This window comes from Marmota marmota, unplaced genomic scaffold (genome assembly GCF_001458135.2).
Source record: "Marmota marmota marmota unplaced genomic scaffold, marMar, whole genome shotgun sequence".
NCBI classification, from domain to species: Eukaryota; Metazoa; Chordata; class Mammalia; order Rodentia; family Sciuridae; genus Marmota; species Marmota marmota.
In genome coordinates, this window is record NW_026005599.1 from 507,628 (window position 1) to 527,782 (window position 20,155).

The 20,155-nt window shown below is 32.9% G+C and overlaps 1 pseudogene; it reads left to right on the top strand.

The window, feature by feature from the left end:
* The first annotated feature begins 13,332 nt into the window (after window positions 1-13,332).
* Window positions 13,333-13,816, top strand: LOC107160719 (annotated as a pseudogene).
* Window positions 13,817-20,155: the final 6,339 nt, after the last annotated feature.

Below are 20,155 nucleotides of genomic sequence, written 5' to 3' on the forward strand. Positions count from 1 at the left end.
TATATATATATATTTATATAATATATATAGAGTATATATATATATTTATATAATATATATAGAGTATATATATATATTTATATAATATATATAGAGTATATATATATATTTATGTAATATATATAGAGTATATATATGTATTTATGTAATATATTTAGAGTATATATGTATTTATGTAATATAGAGTGTATATATATATATATAGTATATAGAGAGTATATATGTATTTATATAATATCTATAGAGAGTATATATTTATATAATATCTATATAGAGTATATATTTATATAATATATCTATAGAGAGTATATGCTTATATAATATATCTATAGAGAGTATATGCTTATAAAATATATCTATAGAGAGTATATGCTTATATACCTATATAGAGAGTATATGCTTATATAATATATCTATATAGAGCGTATATGCAGATGTATATAATCGAGTATATGCATATGTATATCATCGAGTATATGCATATGTATATCATTTATATATATAGAGAGAATATGTATATATATATATTTATATCATTTATATACAGTGAGAGAATATGTATATATATATATATTTATATCATTTATATGCAGAGAGAGAATATGTATATATATATATGTTTATATCATTTATATACAGAGAGAGAATATGTATATATATATATATGTTTATATCATTTATATACAGAGAGAGAATATGTATATATATATATGTTTATATCATTTATATACAGAGAGAGAATATGTATATATGTATGTTTATATCATATATACAGAGAGAGAATATGTATATATGTATGTTTATATCATATATATACAGAGAGAGTATATATATATATATATATATTTATATCATATATATACTGAGAGAGAATGTATATATATATATATATATATTCATATCATGTATATACAGAGAGAGTATATACATATATTTATATCATATATAGAGAGAGAGCGTATATATATATTTATATATATAGAGAGAGAGTATATATGTATATATTTATATCATATATAGAGAGAGTATATATGTATATATTTATATCATATATATAGAGAGAGATTATATATGTATATATTTATATCATATATATTATATATATATATATATATTTATATATACATATATATATATTTATATATACATATATATATGTATATATTTATATCATATATATATAGAGAGATTATATATGTATATATTTATATCATATATATATATATAGAGAGAGTATATATGTATATATTTATATCATATATATATAGAGAGAGTATATATGTATATATTTATATCATATATATAGAGAGAGTATATATGTATATATTTATATCGTATATATAGAGACAGTATATATGTATATATTTATATCGTATATATAGAGACAGTATATATGTATATATTTATATCATATATATATAGAGAGAGTATATATATCATATATATATATATATATAGAGAGAGAGAGTATATATATATCATATATAAAAAGGGAGTGTATATATGTATATATAGAGAGTATATATATATATTTATATCATATATATATATAGATAGAGAGTATATATATATTTATATCATATATATATATAGAGAGAGTATATATATAATTATCCAGAGCTACTTTCAAAATACACATTTTTATAAACAACTTCTTGTATTCTTGGCTTTAACAGAATTATCAAAATTAAAAATAAAGTTATACATTTAATAAAACCTCAATATATTTGTCATGGTCCATTTAAATAACTTGTCAAATTCCAGGACCATCTACAGATGGTAAATCTTTTTTTTCATTATTTAAATACATGTACTATTATCTATAACTTAAGCCAATGATACTATGGCTGACACCAGGCCTTTTCTCAATTTTATTAAGTGAAGAAAAGAGGAAAAACAGAATCTCACAGGACACACTAAATCTTACAAATATTACAAAAATTTTCTTAGTTATGATACTGAGAGTCCTACTGTACTGAACATGAATCAGTAAATTAATCATATTTCAAAAGGTAGAGTTTGACCCAGTAATTGTGAAAATGACTGTAAAAACATGACACAGAAAATTGAATCTCCCAAATGCAGAGATTATTGACAAGCAACTTCATGGGTTGATCAGGAAAGTAAAAATTATTAACAAGTTCTATGGACTTATTTCTCAGGTTTACCTTTAATGTGCATTGCAGAGTGGACTCAAAAGCCCTCCCACATAATTTGTATTAACTCTAATGGTCAGTTATTTGTATATGTTAATCCTATTACCATCAGGATGTCTAGGATTATCTTTTGAGAAAAAGACAACATATAAGAAATCTAATACAGCCAATCATGCTGGTTCTTAGAAATGAAGACTATGTGTCTGAAAAAATTGTCAAAATAGGAAGATTATGGAAATAGAACTTTCTTTTATAGGTCAATTATTTTCATAAAATATCCACCAATGTATTGTTGCACTAATCATTTTACAATTGAAATAGCACCATTCCTAAGTGAATAGATTTAGCATATGTATTGCCAGTATGACATAAGGTGTCTAGAAATACTGGGTATATTTTAGACTGGTCTCCCAAAATTGAAAAGATGACTATACAAGAATGCCATGATGCCAGAGTTTTATTGGTAATACCCTAACCTTCAGCAAGATAGCCCCCCAAAAATATTTTGTTGTTTGACTTCTACCTTCAGAACGTTTACATTACTGACAGACCAGATAAATTCCTTAAATGTGGGAATTAAGCGAAAGAATGATGGACATCCTGTAGCCTGTAAGAATACAACTTACCTTATTTTACCACTAGTTATTGCCACTAATATTTTAGAGATATAATATGCTGAAGTTAAAGTTCAGGCTTTGAAAGAGGTGCATACCAATAAACAAGACCTAGGCAAACTCTGAATCTGATCTCATAATCCTTGAAGTGACTATTTATAAGTACTATTCCTTGCCACTATAATTCAGCTTTTGTGGCTATGTTTTTAAACTTACAAAAGTGAATTTTCTTAATATTTGACTCAAATTATTTCCAAGATTCTTCATAGTCAGATAGTGATGATGGAAGGATTGAAATTAAGTTAAAATGCTCTTGAAGCCTCTGTGATAAATAATGTGAATGAGCTCTTTGTTCTATGGCTTGTGGAAAATATGGCATGCTAAATAAAAAATGTCCATTTTACTATGGCCAAATGCAATGCTTCAAAATAAAATTGGGGAAAAAATTAAAAACCTTCTGATGTGTGTTTGGCAGAGTAATAATAATAACCTGGATCTTCCAAGTTGATTATGTTCTTGAAATGATACGTTTGCTACTAATTCCTTTCATGTTTCAACAGTAGGTCATGATGATCTTGGATCAAAAATCAAGTGACTGAAAGATATAATTCCCCAGTTGAGTTTTTAAATTTATATTAAGTAAAGGGGAATAAGTGGAAAGCCACTCTGAGTGACCACACATCCATCCCTGAAGCATAAGGCTCTGACCAGTCACTACATTTCTTGGTGTCTTGGGAGTTCTCCCAGCTCAGATAGCAAGGTAGGTCTACATGTGTCCTCATAACCCACAGGGTTGAGTTACACTCACTTGTTCCTTTGTAATCCTACCCTTTCCCTCATTTGAATGGCTTCTTCCCAATAAAAGGATTCAGCACATGCTCCTTTTTTATTTCCACAGACTCCCATAGGTCAGAAGAGTCATCACAGGATCCTCCCCTAAGGTATTTCTCTGTGTGGTAATTTCATGCATTCCAGTTTACTTGGAGTGATCTTGAATGTTTATTCATAAGACACGACACTCTACCACTGAGCCACAACTCTAGCCCAGAATTATCATTTTATAAGCTACATGTTGGATTTTTTCCACTAACTGAACCCAGAGGTATTAACCACTGAGTAACATCCTCAGCCATTTTTAATATAGACAAAATGTTTGACTAATTTGCTAAGTTGCTGAAGCTGGCTTTAATATCATGATTTTCCTGCCTCAGCCTCTCAAGACACCAGAATTACAGACATGCAACACTGTGCCTGGCTTTGATATTGATCTTCTAAAAAGCCATTTCAGATCATTTTCTCTCCAGTATGAATGTAGTAAAATGACATTGGAGCAAAAGTTCTCAGTATTTCAGGAAGTAATGGCTATGGTACAGGAAGATAACTTGTCACTGATGTTTGAATTAAAGTTGAATAAATTTTCTTGAGTATGTAAGATACTGGTTTCCCCTCTAATTTATTTTGTTTATCATTCTCTTGTTCACAAAGTCTTTTCCCTTGTTCCTCATTGGTAAGTATGTGGGATGTACAGTCTTCCTGAACATTGCCTAACTTTAACTCTCTCTATTGGGTTCTTTAAATAAATGTCCCTTTAGTTGTCCTCCCTCCCTTATTGTGTTGTAGAGAAAAGGCCTTCACTGGTGATCAGTGTTTGTCAGGCAAGACCATATCCACTCACTTTATTTCTGTCATAATCAGGTGTTACCTGCTGGTGACCCTTTGTTCTGTTTCCTCTTTTCTGATGTTTGTGTATCCTCAGTGAGTTGACAATTAAAATTGAAATACTTTATTTTGAAAATGGACCACTGCACTTTCTACTTCTCACAAAAGGATTACCAAAACCTCATATGTAAATATGGGGAAATAAAGACAGAGTTGTAGTGGGTCATTAATTTTTAAAATGAAGGCATCTATGTCACTGAGTGAGGGCCATCCAGGCATACCTCATAGCTGAGGTATGACAATCCCCAGTGTTTTCTATTTGTTTTAGTAGATAGGCATTGCTTTTCTCAAATATGGTTACATTTACAGGGCAATTTACCATATAGAGAAGTGTTCCCATATGCCTGCTCTACACACAGATTTTCCTATTATTTACATCTTGCATATTTATGTTAGATTCATTATCATTAGAGAAACAATATAATGGTAACCAAGACATTATTACTAATTGGACTACTTGTTTTTTTTTTTTTTTTTCTGAAGAAATTGATAAAATATACTGTTGAGTGTCCATAATTATTCCATATTATTAACAGTGTCAGAATGTAAAAGTTCTCTGTTCTTCATCTCTTCACTGTCTTATATTGCCCCTGAATCTCTGGAACCATTAATACTTTATTGTCTATTTTTTTTGCATTTTTCAGAGTGTCACATAGTTGAAGTCACACAGGTAAGGCATTTAAAACCAGCTCTTCTTTAAGCAGTATGCACTAAATGTGCCTCCGTGTCATTTCATATTCATTAGCCCATTGATTTTGTATTTTGAACAACACACCATTTAATGGAAATGATACTTTTTAATTAAAAATATGTAAGTGCTTACTGAAGGCTATCTGGTTTGCTTCCTGTTATGGGAAACTGAATAAATAAAGTATGAATATTTTTATTTTTGTGTAATCATGGAATGGAACTCATTAACTCATGCACACTAGGGAAGTACAGTACCACCTTGCTGTATCCACAATTTAAGACCTTATAAAAATGTGCATGTAGGTTTTCATGTAAGCATTAGATCTCAACACCATTAGATAAATATCATAAATGTGGTTGTGACAATTGTGGTTAAGACTGTGTTTAGCTTTGTAAGAAAATGCCCAACTCTTCCAAAGTGGCTGTACAATTTTGTTATCCTGCTAGGAATGAATGAGAGTTCCTGTTGAACCTCCACTTACACAAAGCAGTTGGTATTGTCAGATTTTTGGATTTACCCATGCTTGTTGATGTAATTTCTAGTTCTAGTAATCCAGCTGCTGAAGAAGCTGAGACAAGAGGATGACAAGTTCAAAGCCCATCTCAGCAAAAGTGAGTTGCTAAGCAACTCAGTGAGACCCTGTCTCTAAAAATACAAACCACAGATGGGAATATTGCTAGGCAATCAAGAGCTCCTGAATTCAATCTTCTGTACAAAAAAAAAAAAAAAAAAATTAAAAACAGTATCTGTAGTGTGGCCTTGGTCCTCATTGTGTGAATCATGCAGCTTGACATCCTATGACATAGAATGCTAAGCATCTTTTCCTATGTTTATTTTTTGTCTCTATGTACTCCTGCCTTTTTTCCTTTTATTTTTGGATTGCTTGTAGTGATGTTTATCATAGCAGCTAATACTAATTGACTATTTATATGCCAGACATTGTTTTTGGTGAGTAACTAATTTCTCTTTTCCCTCACATTATCCTTATTAAGTGGTATAATTATGATCATCATTTTATGAACAAAACATGTGAGGTCCAGGCTGGTAAAATAATTTACTCAAGATTTTACTGCTACTAAATAACAGAGATAGAATTGGATCCCAGATAATCTACATCTAGTACAAATGTCCTAATTATTATACTCTGCTCCATTTGGAAATGAACAAGTGATACTAATCAATGCATTGATACTAAGCCCCACATTATCCTTTGTCATATGCCAGCTAATCACTGCATATCACTGGAGACAATAATATGACTCAGAGATGTTTATGTCCCTGCTTAATAGCAGAAAGAACTGGGAGTACTAAAATCTCATGTCAAATAAGCTGCATGGTTCACAACATGAGGACCAAGAACACATTGAAGATACTGCTTTATCATAGGGAATCTGGGATTCATATAATCCTTTTTTTTTTTTTTTGTACAGGAGATAGAACTCAGGAGCACTTGAGCACTGAGCCACATCCCAACCCCTTTTTTGTATTTTGATTAGAGAGAGGGTCTCATTGAGTTGCTTAGCACTTAACTTTTGCTGAGACTGGTTTGAACTTGACATTCTCCAGTCTAAACCTCTCAAGCAGCTAAATTACAGGCATGAACCACTGTGCCTGGCTCATATAATGATTTATTAATCTCTCTGTTAAAATGTATTTTCTACAAATTTATTTTGAACCTGTCAATAGGAACACAGGGTGCCCAAGAATCTACTCCCCCCCCCCACTTCTTGTCTTTGGTTTTCTCATCTATAAAACAGAGCAAACCAGATAATGACTCTCTTATTGCAATAGGGTCCTTTTTTCTATTTTGTTGTTGTTGTTGTTGTTGTTTGGTTCATATATTTTTATATAATGGTGGAATGTGTTGTTATGCATTCTTACATGCACACAGTATAACAATATAATTTGACAAATATTATTCCCCAGCACTTCCCTTCTCCCTCAATCTCCCCATTTCTTTAATCTACTGTTCTTTGCCAAGGGAAGTATATGTCTATAGGTAGTCTTATCTAAAACTCTAAGGTCAGCCCAACATGACTTATTTTGGCAAGAGCAAAACAGAGGGTTTAGCTGTCTGGATTGTAGATTTCATTACATCTACTATAGAGAAACAAATGGGCAGAGTAGATATGGATATGCTGGCATTTCAGGTTATGGTTAGCTCTTAAATTGATGTCAGAATCAATGAGGTTGGAATTATTAGAGAAAAATTTATGTAAAGCTCCTTCACAATTGGCCACTGCTAAAGATGGTGGCTTAGTGACCAAAGCTCAATTGACCTGATGTGAGGCCTAACTGTTATCGGTGAAAGGTGCATACAATATGTTCACCATTATAGGTCCAGGAATGAGGTTGCCACCAGGCAAAGGGGCCAGTCTGGTGGCTTGGCCAAAAAGGTATTTAATATTACCCAGATTACTTTAGGTGAGGTCCATTTGCATTGTTAAATTTTTGCCTGCAGGGTTTTTCTACAGAGTTAGTTTCTTCAATTTTTGTTGATGGATTTGAGGGTCCAGATATTGACTTTTATGGCAAGCATCAAGATGGGGTGAGGCTCCTGTTAACAAATACAATCCCTCAAACTCATGGTTAGGAGGAGCCCTGGACCATCCCATGCATTAGTTATAGGATCCTTCCATGAGACCATAGGTCCCTGAGAGGAGGACCCAATGTTAATGGGCTGCTGTTTCTATACAAGCTTTTGACATTGAAATAAAAATTAAAGCAAACAAGGTTTTCTTCAAGGTATCAAGAGTGGATTTGTATAGTTTTCTTCCTCTATTTTGTAGCATAGTCTTTAATTTCTCATGCATTATTTCTATGATGCCTTGAGCCTGAGGGTTAAAGGAGATCCAAGTTACGTGGCATATATACCAATCTTTGCAAACCACTTGAATAGTCTTGCTAGTATAGACTGGGTCATTGTCAGTTTTAATAGACATGGAAATATTCATATCTCCAAAAAATTTAAGTAGATGGGAGGTGAACCTATTTTGTGATTTCTCCTGTGGAGGCTGTGGCCATTACTCAGCCTGAATAGGTATCAATGACTACATGAATATACTTAAATTTCCAAAAAATGCATAATGATTGGAATGCATTGGCCATAAAGCATTAGATTTTAACTCTCTGGGATTTACTCTAGCAGGTTGTAAACCATCAATGGGAAGAAAGAGTGCACACATTTTGTAGTCTCTGACTAGGTACATATATGAATCTACCCCAGTGAATAACATCATCAAGTAAATTAACAAAAGTGGGGGTCCAAATTAGAATAAGATATATTCCATTCTTGTATAATTATACCAAAATACATCTTACTGTCATGTATAAGAGACCCAATAATTTAAAAAATGCTTATTTTATTTTTTAATATCTTAAATTAGTTTTTTTTAATGTTGTACCAAGGATTGAACCCAGAGCCTCACAAGTACTAGGCAAGCATGCTACAACTGAGTGATAACCCCAGCCCCTTGCTTATTTTAAATATATAAATGCTTCTTAAACTTAAATGACAAATTGATTTATTATAATTTCAATAAATTTTCTGCAATGAAGAAGAGCAATTTACAATAACTAGCGAAAAAATGTTTTTTTTGTGTGTGTGTGTGAGAACTATTTTCTCGTCTATTTTCCATTCAAATCTTGTCTGATGGTGTTCTGGGTTAATTGTTTTAACAAAAATATTTTCCAAGTACAGTTTCAATCAAGTCACATTTGCCTATTCACGAAGGTACATAAACCAAAACCTTCAGGAATTTGTTTGATTTAGATGAAGAAGGAAATGGTAACTATATCATAAAAGTGGAGATGTTTTGCACACTGGTTAGCAACTATCTAAATACAGCCATTGGTAGGAGAGTGACTTTAAATTTGAAAACATGGGGCAGATTTTGTAAAGAAGAAACAATACCCCAGGTGTTTCAGTGCCTCAATGAATATGATGTAAGAGATGTCATATAAAGAATGTCATATAACAAATATTCCAGCATCATACAAAACACAAGTTCTCCAATTTTTCTTAAACTTGTTTATAGGAGACAGTTCTTTTATTTTTTCCATTGGTGATGGATATTCTAACTGCAATGTTACAGGTTGAATTTAATAGGTTCTGAGTTTCATAGGATCTGATTTAAATGAAGGTCATTTGGATGAACAAAAATATTGTAAACTTTTAAAATTCAGCACTTGAAATTTTTAAAAAAGTCTTGGAAATTGGCATGTTGTGATCATTTCCCTAGAAGATTCCTATATTATTTTTAAAAATATTTTTATTTGTAGATGGACACGATGCCTTTATTTTACTTTTATGTGGTTCTGAGGATTGAACCCAGTGCCTCATGCTTGCTACGCAAGCACTTAAACACTGAGCTACAACCCCAGCCCAATATTTCTATTTCTGCTTAACCAAACCCGAAATCCACAGTTTGTGATAAATAATTTTTATGTAAGCAAAAGTACTTCAGATACTGTAGATACAAGCAAAATAAGACACCATCTTTAATTTTAAGAAATCTGCAGGGAAGATTGAAAATCAAACAAATACCATTAAATAATATAACTTATGATACAAACTAAAACATAATGTATACAGGCTCAAAGACAAGGGTAAGATCTGAGCAATTTCATGAGGTAAACAGAAGTAAACAAAAATATTACTCTGAAGAATGAGGTATGTTTGAGTTAAAATTTATTTTTTACTTACTTTTTATTTCCTTTTCTTTCTTTCTTTCTTTCTTTTTCTTTTTTTTTTTTGAGCTGCAACAAGGGCTTTCTTTGTGGTAGGCCATTGAAGCTCTTGATGTGAAATTAAGATCAAGAATAAAATCCTGCTTTACATAGAGGGTAATAGATTGACTGAAAGCATGTCAATAAAAATCCTGCTGCAATCAAATACTCCTATTTTTCTTCCAAGAATCCAGATAAAGATGAACAAATATTTCAGTTGTATTTCCATAAGAAATACCTTCTATCCTCAAGCTGGCATTGGAATCTCAGCAGACACATTTCTGCTTTGCCTTTACATTGTCACTGACTTTGTGGGACCCAAACCCAGTATTACTGACCTCCCAATCACCCACATGGCTCTAACACACATCCTCATGCTCCTTACACATGGGACTTTTGGTACCTACAGATTTTGGAGAAGTGTAGGACAGTTCATGTCAGTTCAAATGCAAAGTGCTTGTCTTCCTGGCCAAGGTCATGAGGGGACTCTCCACCTGCACCACCCACATGCTGGGTGTGCTTTAGGCCATCACCATCTACCTCAGTGGCTCCTTGTTGGCCTGCTTCAAATTAAAAACCACAAATACCATCCAGTGGCTAATTATTTTCTTATTAATCCTCACCATCTCCACCTATACCAATCCAGTTTTATTAATACTGTGGCCAGACCAAATAAAACGCAGCCTGGTCTTCTATTTCTCACTGACCACTGTTCCTTTCTGCTCATGAACTACAAGCACAGGATCCTCTTTTTTTGTACTGATGGCATTCAGTGATCTCTAGTTTTGAGACTGTATCGTTCTTTCAAGCAGATACATAATAATAATCTTTCATAGATGTAAATAACAATCGTGTTTTTTCAAAGGTCCAGATTTTCTCCATAAAGTTCCCCAGAAAAAAGAGCCACTCACGCCCTTCTGCTGCCCATCATGTGTTTTGACATCCAGTGTTGTTTGAACTCCATCATCTTACTGTTAATAAGCATAGTGTGAGCAAGTTATCTCATCTTAAGATGTCTTCAAAGGCTTGGTATCAATGCTGATGGCATGCTCAGTCCTTTTGTGCTGATCTATGCTGACACTCAAATATTAAATCTATGCAAATTAAATGGAGAAAAAAGTCTGCTTCTGACAAAACTGATCAAAAGCAACTTTGTCATTCTTACTAAAATAATATTATCTATTTCAGAAAATTTTACCTCTTATAAAAATCAATAAAATAGAATTAAAATTTTCTATTACAACAGTGTTATCTAAATAGATAACAAATAGCTTGTGGACAATTTTTTTTTCTGTATATGGATCAGTTTTTTTCAACATTTGCATTAATTTTCACTGTATCTTACACCATTTGTGTATCATAAAGTTTTATGTACTTTTTGTGTAAATTTTTATGTACTTTGTATCTTAGACATTCGTATTTGGTCTCTTTTTTTTTTGTCTTCCTGCATTAAAGTTCCTGATATTTCTCTCAGTGAAATTCTATTAGAGGAATATTGATGCTTTTCTCTTTTTGTCTATTAATATGCACATGCTCATATCAAAGCTACTCAGGAGTCTGCAGTAGTATTGCAAGTTTGTGGAAACCTTGGGTAACTTAGTGAGACTCTGTGAACACAACAGGTAGAAGATGGATCTCGTTGGTGGACCACCTTAGAGGTTCACTTCCCTATACAAAACTACTACAACAACAAACTGAACAACAGAAATACAATAAATACCATGAAAGAGTACTTCTTGAACAAGAGAATGCCGGCATTATTTTAAAAATAGAAGTGTTGGGCACCATGTGAACCAATTAGAAGCCACACACACTTCTGTTCAGAATATAAAAAATAGTATAGTAGGTATAGAAAAGAATTTGATGATTACTAAAATTTTAAACATAGAATTACCACATGACCTACCAATTTTATTTCTAGCTATATTTTCAAATGAACTGAAAACAGATATTCAAACACTTGAACAATGAATATCAATGACATCACCATTTCCACTAGAAGATATATGAAAATCCAAATTTTCATTAAGAATGAAAACAAATGTGTCTATGTATTTATATGTATCCTTGTCTGAATAAGCACATGTACATATATATTTGTTCATATTCATGTATCTATATCTCTTTATAGCATCCATATATATGTTTGAATATTATTCTGCAATAAAAACAAAATACTGATACAAGTGATCATGTTGACAAATCTCAAAAATATTAAGAAAAGTAGACAAAATCAGACATGAAATTTCACCTGTGCTATAACTATATTTATATTAAATATTCAAAATTTGTAAACCATAGAGTTAGAAAGGAGAGAGTTTGTTACCAGGGGCTTGGAAGGCATTTAAGTGAGTGGTTGATTAACTGATTATATAATTTATTTTCAGTAATTAAAATGTTTAAATCAAAATAATTGTGGTAATTATACCACAAAAGTATAAATGTCACTACTTAACTTATTTTTGGTGGGCTCTTTTATGAGAATTCAACCTCAATAACCCCAATAAGAAAAAAAAAAATCTTTAAAACACTGAAGTCTATACAACTATAGCTAGAGGTGACAGAAATGAACTATGGAACTGGACATAACTTTCTTATCCTTGTATTTGAACACATGACCACAGTAACTGCATTATGTAGAACCACAAAAATAGAATTCTAAATACAATGAGTTATATTCTATGTATGTATAATATGCCAAAATATGTTCTATCATCATGCATATCTAAATAGAACAAATAAAATAAAATAAAAAGAAACTATGGATTTATAGTCACCCACATGTACTCTGCATCACCAAACTAAAGCATGGATGGTAACACTGGATACTAGAAATCAAGAGCCTTCTCTGTGTCAGGCAGTATTCTTGATTCATTATTCACTTTGTCCTTATCTTTCAAGTATCATGAATCCTGATTGGAAGACTTCTGATCTTACAGATGGGTAAACTAAGTTTGAGGGATGACTGATTTTTCCAAGATCACTATCTATGCAGACTAAGGCTCTGACAATTAATTTGTGTGATTTCCAATTTACTGTATTGTGTATCACAATACAAAGTCAGCCAGGTTTTTATGTGTGTTTGTTTTGTTTTGTTTTTGTTTTATTTTGTCCCCCCCCCCTTGGAGGAGGAAACAAGAGGTAGAAATACAACAGGGCACCAAGAACTATCTGCATAAACTATCAATGTTAAAAACTTGATCATGGTCATTGTTACACTGGTAAATAGGTATGTGAAATATGACAATGTAAGAATTATATATGTATAGTTTATTGTATTTCAGTATTACCCTAATACAATTGTTTTAAATTTGAATGAAAGAAATAAATATATTCCTCAGAAAAACAAACAATATATTTGGAAAGCATAGGAAAAAATGCTGAATATTATATGTCATTAAGAAATTACAGATAAGCCACCACCATGAAGGTCAAGCTGTGCAGTTTTAGTGGGTACAAGATATACCCCATATACAGGAGTCGTTATGCAAGGACTGACAGAAAGGTTTTCCAATTTCTTAATGCAAAATGTGAGTCGGCTTTAGTATCCAAGAGGAATCCTTGGCAGATAAACTGTACTGTTCTCTACACAAGAAAGCACAAAAAAGGCCAGTCAGAAGAAATTCAAAAGAAGAGAACCCAACTTGAAGCCAAATTTCAGAGGGCCATCACTGGTGCATTCCTTGCGGATATCATGGCAAAGAGGAATCATAAACCAGAAGTTAAAAAGGCTCAATGAAAGCAAGCTCTTAGGCTGCCAAGGAAGAAGAAAAAAAAAAAAAAAGGCTAAGCAGGCATTTAAAAAGACGGCAATGGCTGCTGCTAAGACTCCCACAAAGGCAACCCCTCAGAAAAAGACTGTGAAACCTGAGAAGTTTTCTGCTCCCCAAGTTGGTGGAAAATGCTAAATTGGCAGATGAAATTTTAAAATAAAGAGGTAACCCTTTTAATTGGATAAATGTTAAAATAAGGCAATAAAGATGCATGATTGAATGCTAGCTTTGCTTCGATATGTTTAGGACACACTACATAGACTGAAAGTAGTGGAATTTTGCATAGATTTAATCCAAGTTGACTATTCAAATGCTCTTTTCCTGTCATTTCTCTATCCATGACAGGCACATTTGTTTTTTTATTGGGTTTGACTTATACATTGGGACTCCCCCCCTTCTCCCACCATTAGCTATTATCTGATTTGATGGTGCCAAAAATTAATAGCTGTATTAATCTCTTGCTCCCAGAAAATAGCATCCCCCTTTCTATTCTGGCTATATTATTCTGTCTCTGAAACCAGGGACACTGAATAAGAGTATATTTTACCTATTCCCAGAGTAGTTTGTTGAGCTAGGACTTTTGACAAAGCTGTGCCAAATAAAATAAAATTGCTCAGTAGCCTGATGAACAATAAATGTGTAATGTGATAAGAAAAATATTATAATTTGTGAACAGGCTTGTACTCTATAGATGTCTTTATTATCTGCCCACCTGTGCTGAGTTGCAAGGATACAACAATGCATAAGCCATGTCTTAAAGAAGCTTTCTCAAGGTAAAATTATGGTGCATGTCAACATTTTCTTCATCCCCAATTATCCAAGTTAATGAATTACGAATTTTCTTGCTGGTGCATATTAAATTCAGGCATTATTCTAACTGTTGGGTAAAATAAATAGTTTTGGGGAGAAAAAAAAGAAATTACAAATTAAACACACTTGTAAAAATTTATAAAATTTTATACCTGACAATATCAAAAGCTGGCAAAGATTGGGAACAAGAGGAACTCTCATACATTGCTGTTGAGATAACAAAATTGGACAGCAACTCTGGAAGACAGTTTGGTAGCTTCTTAAATATCACAATAAAGACTTAATATGGCCCACTAATTGTATTTCTCATGGTTAATTCAATGGAATTGAAAGCTATGTCCACATAAAAGTGTCCACAAAACCTACATACAAATGTCCACAGCTTCTTCACTCATGATTGCCAAGAAAAGAAAGCAGCTAAGAGAGATTTCAGTAGCCATTTACCTGTTATTAATGTAAACACTTTGATACATCCAAACACTGGAGGGTCACTCAAAAAAATTAATAAAATGAAATTTACTATCAAACATGAAAACACATGGAGGCATCATTAATACATATTGCCAGAAAGAATATATTGTCTGAAATGCCATATTTGTGTGATTCCAAATTTATGACATTCTGGAATAGTCAAACATTAAAAATAGTAAACATTGCCAAGAAATCAGCCAGAGTAGATGTTAAAGAGGTGAAGAACAGGGACTTCTGGCATGGTGAATCTACTCTGTAAGATGCCATCATGGTGAAAATTGGCATTATTTTTTCTCAATGCTTTAAAAACTGTAGAATGATTTTTAATATATAACTAAACTATTGCCATTAATAATTATTTAGTACCATCACTATTGGAAAAATATTTTGATTTTGTACTTACATCAAATATTTCTCAGTAATATACAAAAAAAAATAGTAGAAACTCTGAATAGGGAAGGCATATGGGAACATGGTCCTATATGATTCATTTTTCTGTACAACTCTCCTTAAAATAAAGTCTGTTCATTAAAACAATCAAAGAAGGCTTGGTGATTTTCCTAGCCTCAAAAATGTCTGGTCCTAGAACTGGCCCTCAACAATAAAATTTGTACTGAGAATTAATAATTTCCAATAACCTTTTCTTTCTTTTTCTTTTATTTATCTTTTTTTGGTATATTTTTCTGTGAAGTGTTGCTGATCTTTTCCAACAAGAAAGTCAAGAAAATCTATTTTTTCTATTTTAATTATCTTTTTAGAGAACAGTGAACATAAGCCCTTAGTGAATAAACTAGTACCTTACATTAAAAAGATGCTTATACATCAATAAAATAATTATTTATCAGTCTGCTCCATAGATAGTAAATCATTAAATACTAAGGAAAAGATGTTCTAAACTTATTTTACTAAACTCATATTCATGAGAAAATTATCTGATATATTTTTTAAGTCCACCTCACTTCCAATATGCTACCTATAATATGAGATTACTTTCTTTTTCTTACCCAACATATTTCTGGTTGAAATAAATGAAGATAGTCCAAGTAAAGGGGTTTGCTGATACACACTAAGGGGCAGATAAATTGTGGGTGATATTACTGAGAAACACAATCCTATTGATCAAATAAATAATAGGCATTTTGTGATATTGAGAGATCCATAATCTTTCTCCATTTTTTTTTTTAAACTTAACACTTCCCATGTTGATCTTCCAATTCTGAGCTATGGTACTTACTATCACGAATCTACCAGAAACAGATAACATTGTCTGTGAGTTATATCTTTCCAGATCAAGTTCCATTATGCTCACAACAATATTTAGTAGAGTTGGACATAATCAGGGACAGTCAGGATCTTCCCTTATATTTCTCAGACAAGGTTAACAGAAAAGAGGCTCTCATTTTGGTTTCTAGAATGGGAAAGAGAAAATCCTGCATGATTGGCATCAACTTTTTTTTTTCACAGTTCTTAAACTACCTGCTCATGGCTAAGCTGGACTGTACAGTAGCTGAAGAAATTATCTTCAAGCACAGATTCGTTCATAATGACAATGTATATCTGCTAAATATTCAATATTATGAGGGTGAGAGAATGAGAAGATAGACTACAATGGAAAGGGGAAATTGGAAGAAAAACTGGCTCCCTCAGGAAGAAGGTGCTTTAACCTATCTCTATTCCCAAATGAGAAAAATCATTGGTCAAATTTCATCCTTCCTTTCTCTCTTGTCTACTTTCTTCCTTCCTCATTTCATTGGTTATTTTCTTCTTATTTCTCATTTTCCATCCCTTCCTTGATTTCTTTCTAAGAGAAGATGTCTCAGTTCACTCTCCATATTTACTTCTCAGAAACTAGTCATTTGGAAAATAAAGCTCTATGGGAGGCATATCCATTTATATAGGGTGTCATTACTCTAATTTGTTTTCAATTGAAAAATATATTGTAAGAGTATACACACTCACATGAAACATTAGTTTGGGGTTTATAAAAATTTATATTCTTATACACCAAGCCACACATATCTGGGGTATAGTGAGAGGCCTTACATTGTTTTGCTAGGAACAGAACCAAAAAAAAAAAAAAAAAACATGACAACAGCAATAAAAACCAAATTATTTTCTATCACATTACTGACTTTTCTGTAATAAAAGCAGTTTATGATAATTTAAAGTTATTTTGTCTTTTCTTGAAAAATATTTAAACTTTCAAATGAATTTTTACTGATTTTTTACCCAAATACCAAAGGATGATTTTGTTCACTGAAAACTTTAAAGAAAAAATGTTTTCCAAAGACAATTTAAATTCATTTCATGAATGACAGCAGACTTTGGGTGTTCAGGTAAAGTAAGCATTTTCTTTTCTTTTCTTTTCTTTTCTTTTTTGATGGATCTTTATTTATTCATTTATTTATATGTGGTGCTGAGAATAAAACTCAGTATCTTACACATGCTAGGCAAGTGCTCTACCACTGAGTTCCAACTTCAGCCCCTACATATATACTTTTTGCTTGTATTATTGTATACAATAGTTGAGTTTGTTTTTACATAATCATACATGCATGGGATATAATTTACTCCATTTCAGGCTCCAGTTCCTCCCCTTCTCTCCCTTCTCCTTCTCCCTATTCTCCTTCCTCTACTCTTAAAGTAAGCATTTTCTATAGATTTTTTTTTTAATTTGAAAGGAGAAAGGTAATTGGATCATCAGAGTACAACTTTGCCCCAAATATCTGAATCCATACATTGATATCAGGATGGCCAAAGCTTAGGAAAAAAGGAAAATTTTTCTTGAAGAAAACTCAAAGCCCTGGGTACCTACTTTGTACCCATGAGTCTTTCAGGCACCAAGTGACTATTCTAGATGAGGCACCAGAGTTAATGAATACTGCAGCATTATTCAAAGTGTAGCCATTTATCTGAGAAGACTTTCTTTCTGTTATTACTGAATTTATTCATGGGAAATAGTCATTTTCCCTTCTCGGTCATAGATGTGTGAAGGACAGTTTAACAAGTTGAACTTGACAGTTTCTTCTACCACAGCCTGGTTTATTAGTTTCCCTTGAAATGAAGAATTTTTATTGAATTTATTAAAAACATGTGTGTAAACTATTGCCTTCTACTCTGTCCTCAGCAGCAAGAGAACTGATGTTCTATTTGCTTAACTTTATTGCTTTCTACAAAACATCTCTAGGCTTCACATTTGGATTTCCAGCTAAATTCAGCATGATGTTTATGATAGTGCTTCCCTTATTTCCCTATTTCTTAACACTGTGATCCTATCTTATATCTCCTACATTACAAACACCTAAATATTTTAGTGTAGTAATTGTCCCAATGCACGCGCACACACACACATGAAAAATGTTGATTCCACTTCTCATGGAACTTAGCTTTTAATTCAGAAGCATTTCATGATCTACATCCTGTTCCCATGGGACTCTGTCACTTCCCTTGACTGATCCTCATGTGTTTTATTTATTTCAAAGCTTTTTACCTTTATTTCAGGAGCATTATGTCAAGAGTATGAATAACATTAAATTCCATTAGAAATAAATTTGATAATATTGAAGAGTTAGATTGTTATAATATTTTATCCCATCATTTCATACTTCCATGTAGAGACTCTGATAAAATTATAGCTACTTAAGTGTTGTTTGGATCAAAAATTTAAGATGTGGGCTAAAAACCTTGAGTAAAATACCCAAATTGGAGTCATGGCTGTGTTATCTAATGCAGTTTTACTAAGTGACCACAAAACTCTGGAGAAACACACACACACACACACACACACACACACACATTTTTAAAGAAAGGAGTCTTGGAGGTGTCAGTCCTCTCCTTGGAGGTGTCAGTCTCCTCTCCACTGGGGAAAACAAAAACTGTTTAAAAATATATTGTTTTTTGACAACTAACATTTGTCAAAGCAAGCTAATGTTAGGGTAGTCATTTCTCCTCTAAAGCATGAAGTCTTGAATGTACTACATTAATTCTCCCAAGCCAGGCTTTATCACAAGCCTAACAACTAAAATAAACTCAGTATCAGAGGAATTATCAGCCCAGTTCTACAAGAAGTTGAAAAAAGAATGAACACCAATTGTTCTAAAATTATTTTACGAAATACAAAATAGCAAAACCTTCTAACCTCCTTCTATGAAACTAATATCAACCTGATGCAAAAACCAGATAAAGACAAATCAAGGAAAGAATATTTCAGACCAGTATTCCTGATAAACAAAGATGTAATAATTCTCATTAAAATTATGGCAAGCAACATACAAAATCATATTAAAAAGATATTACAACATGATCAGTAGGGTTTGTCCCAGGGATGCAGGGTTGGTTCAACACATGGAAATAAATAAACATTTTTTAAGTAAATAGATGTAAAGGCAAGGATCAGAAAATTATCTCAATAATTGCAGGAAAAGCATTTGACTAAATACATGGTCAAAACACTAGAAAACTATGTATAGTAGAGATATATCTTAACACTATAAAAGCTGTCTATCCTAAACACAAGGGAAACTTATACTGAAAACAGAAAACTGGGAAAACAAAGGATTACAAACAGGAATGTGGACCCACAGCAAAACAAAAGCAAAAACAAAAGAACAAAAGGGCAGCGGGGAGGGGTGTCAGAAGGACAGAAGGGGGTAGCCAGAGCAGGGAAAAGGCATAGTATTTTTTTCTTCTTCTTCCCATTTCTTTCAAAAACAAACACAACACACATGAACATACAACTGTTTGTTCCCAATTAGAAACATAAATAGTGCAAAATCGAACACTCTGTTCTTCTCTCTTCCAAAGGCAAAAAAAAAGTAAAAGAAAAGGCAGGCTGGAGGCTGCTCCCCAAGAGCCCGCTTACACAGGAGCAGCCAGGGCGCTCAGGTTTGTGCAACACAGGGAAGCGTGGGCAACAGAGACAGCTCCAGGGGGAACAGAGGAAGCGTGAAGGGAAGGGGGCGTCATGTGTTCGACCCCTAAGGAGCAGGGGGTCCAGCTTGTCAAAGTCCAGGGTGCCCTCTCCAAGTTCTGGGAACCCCTGGGGATATCCCTGGGGACCATGTTCTCTCCATGTCCTGGGCATCCTCAGGGAGGGGGTCGCCAGGGCCACGTCCTCTCCAAGTACTGGGAGCCCAAGCCCCCCCACCAACCCGCCCCTCAAGGAGGGGGTCACGCATCCACCCGAGCTCAGGC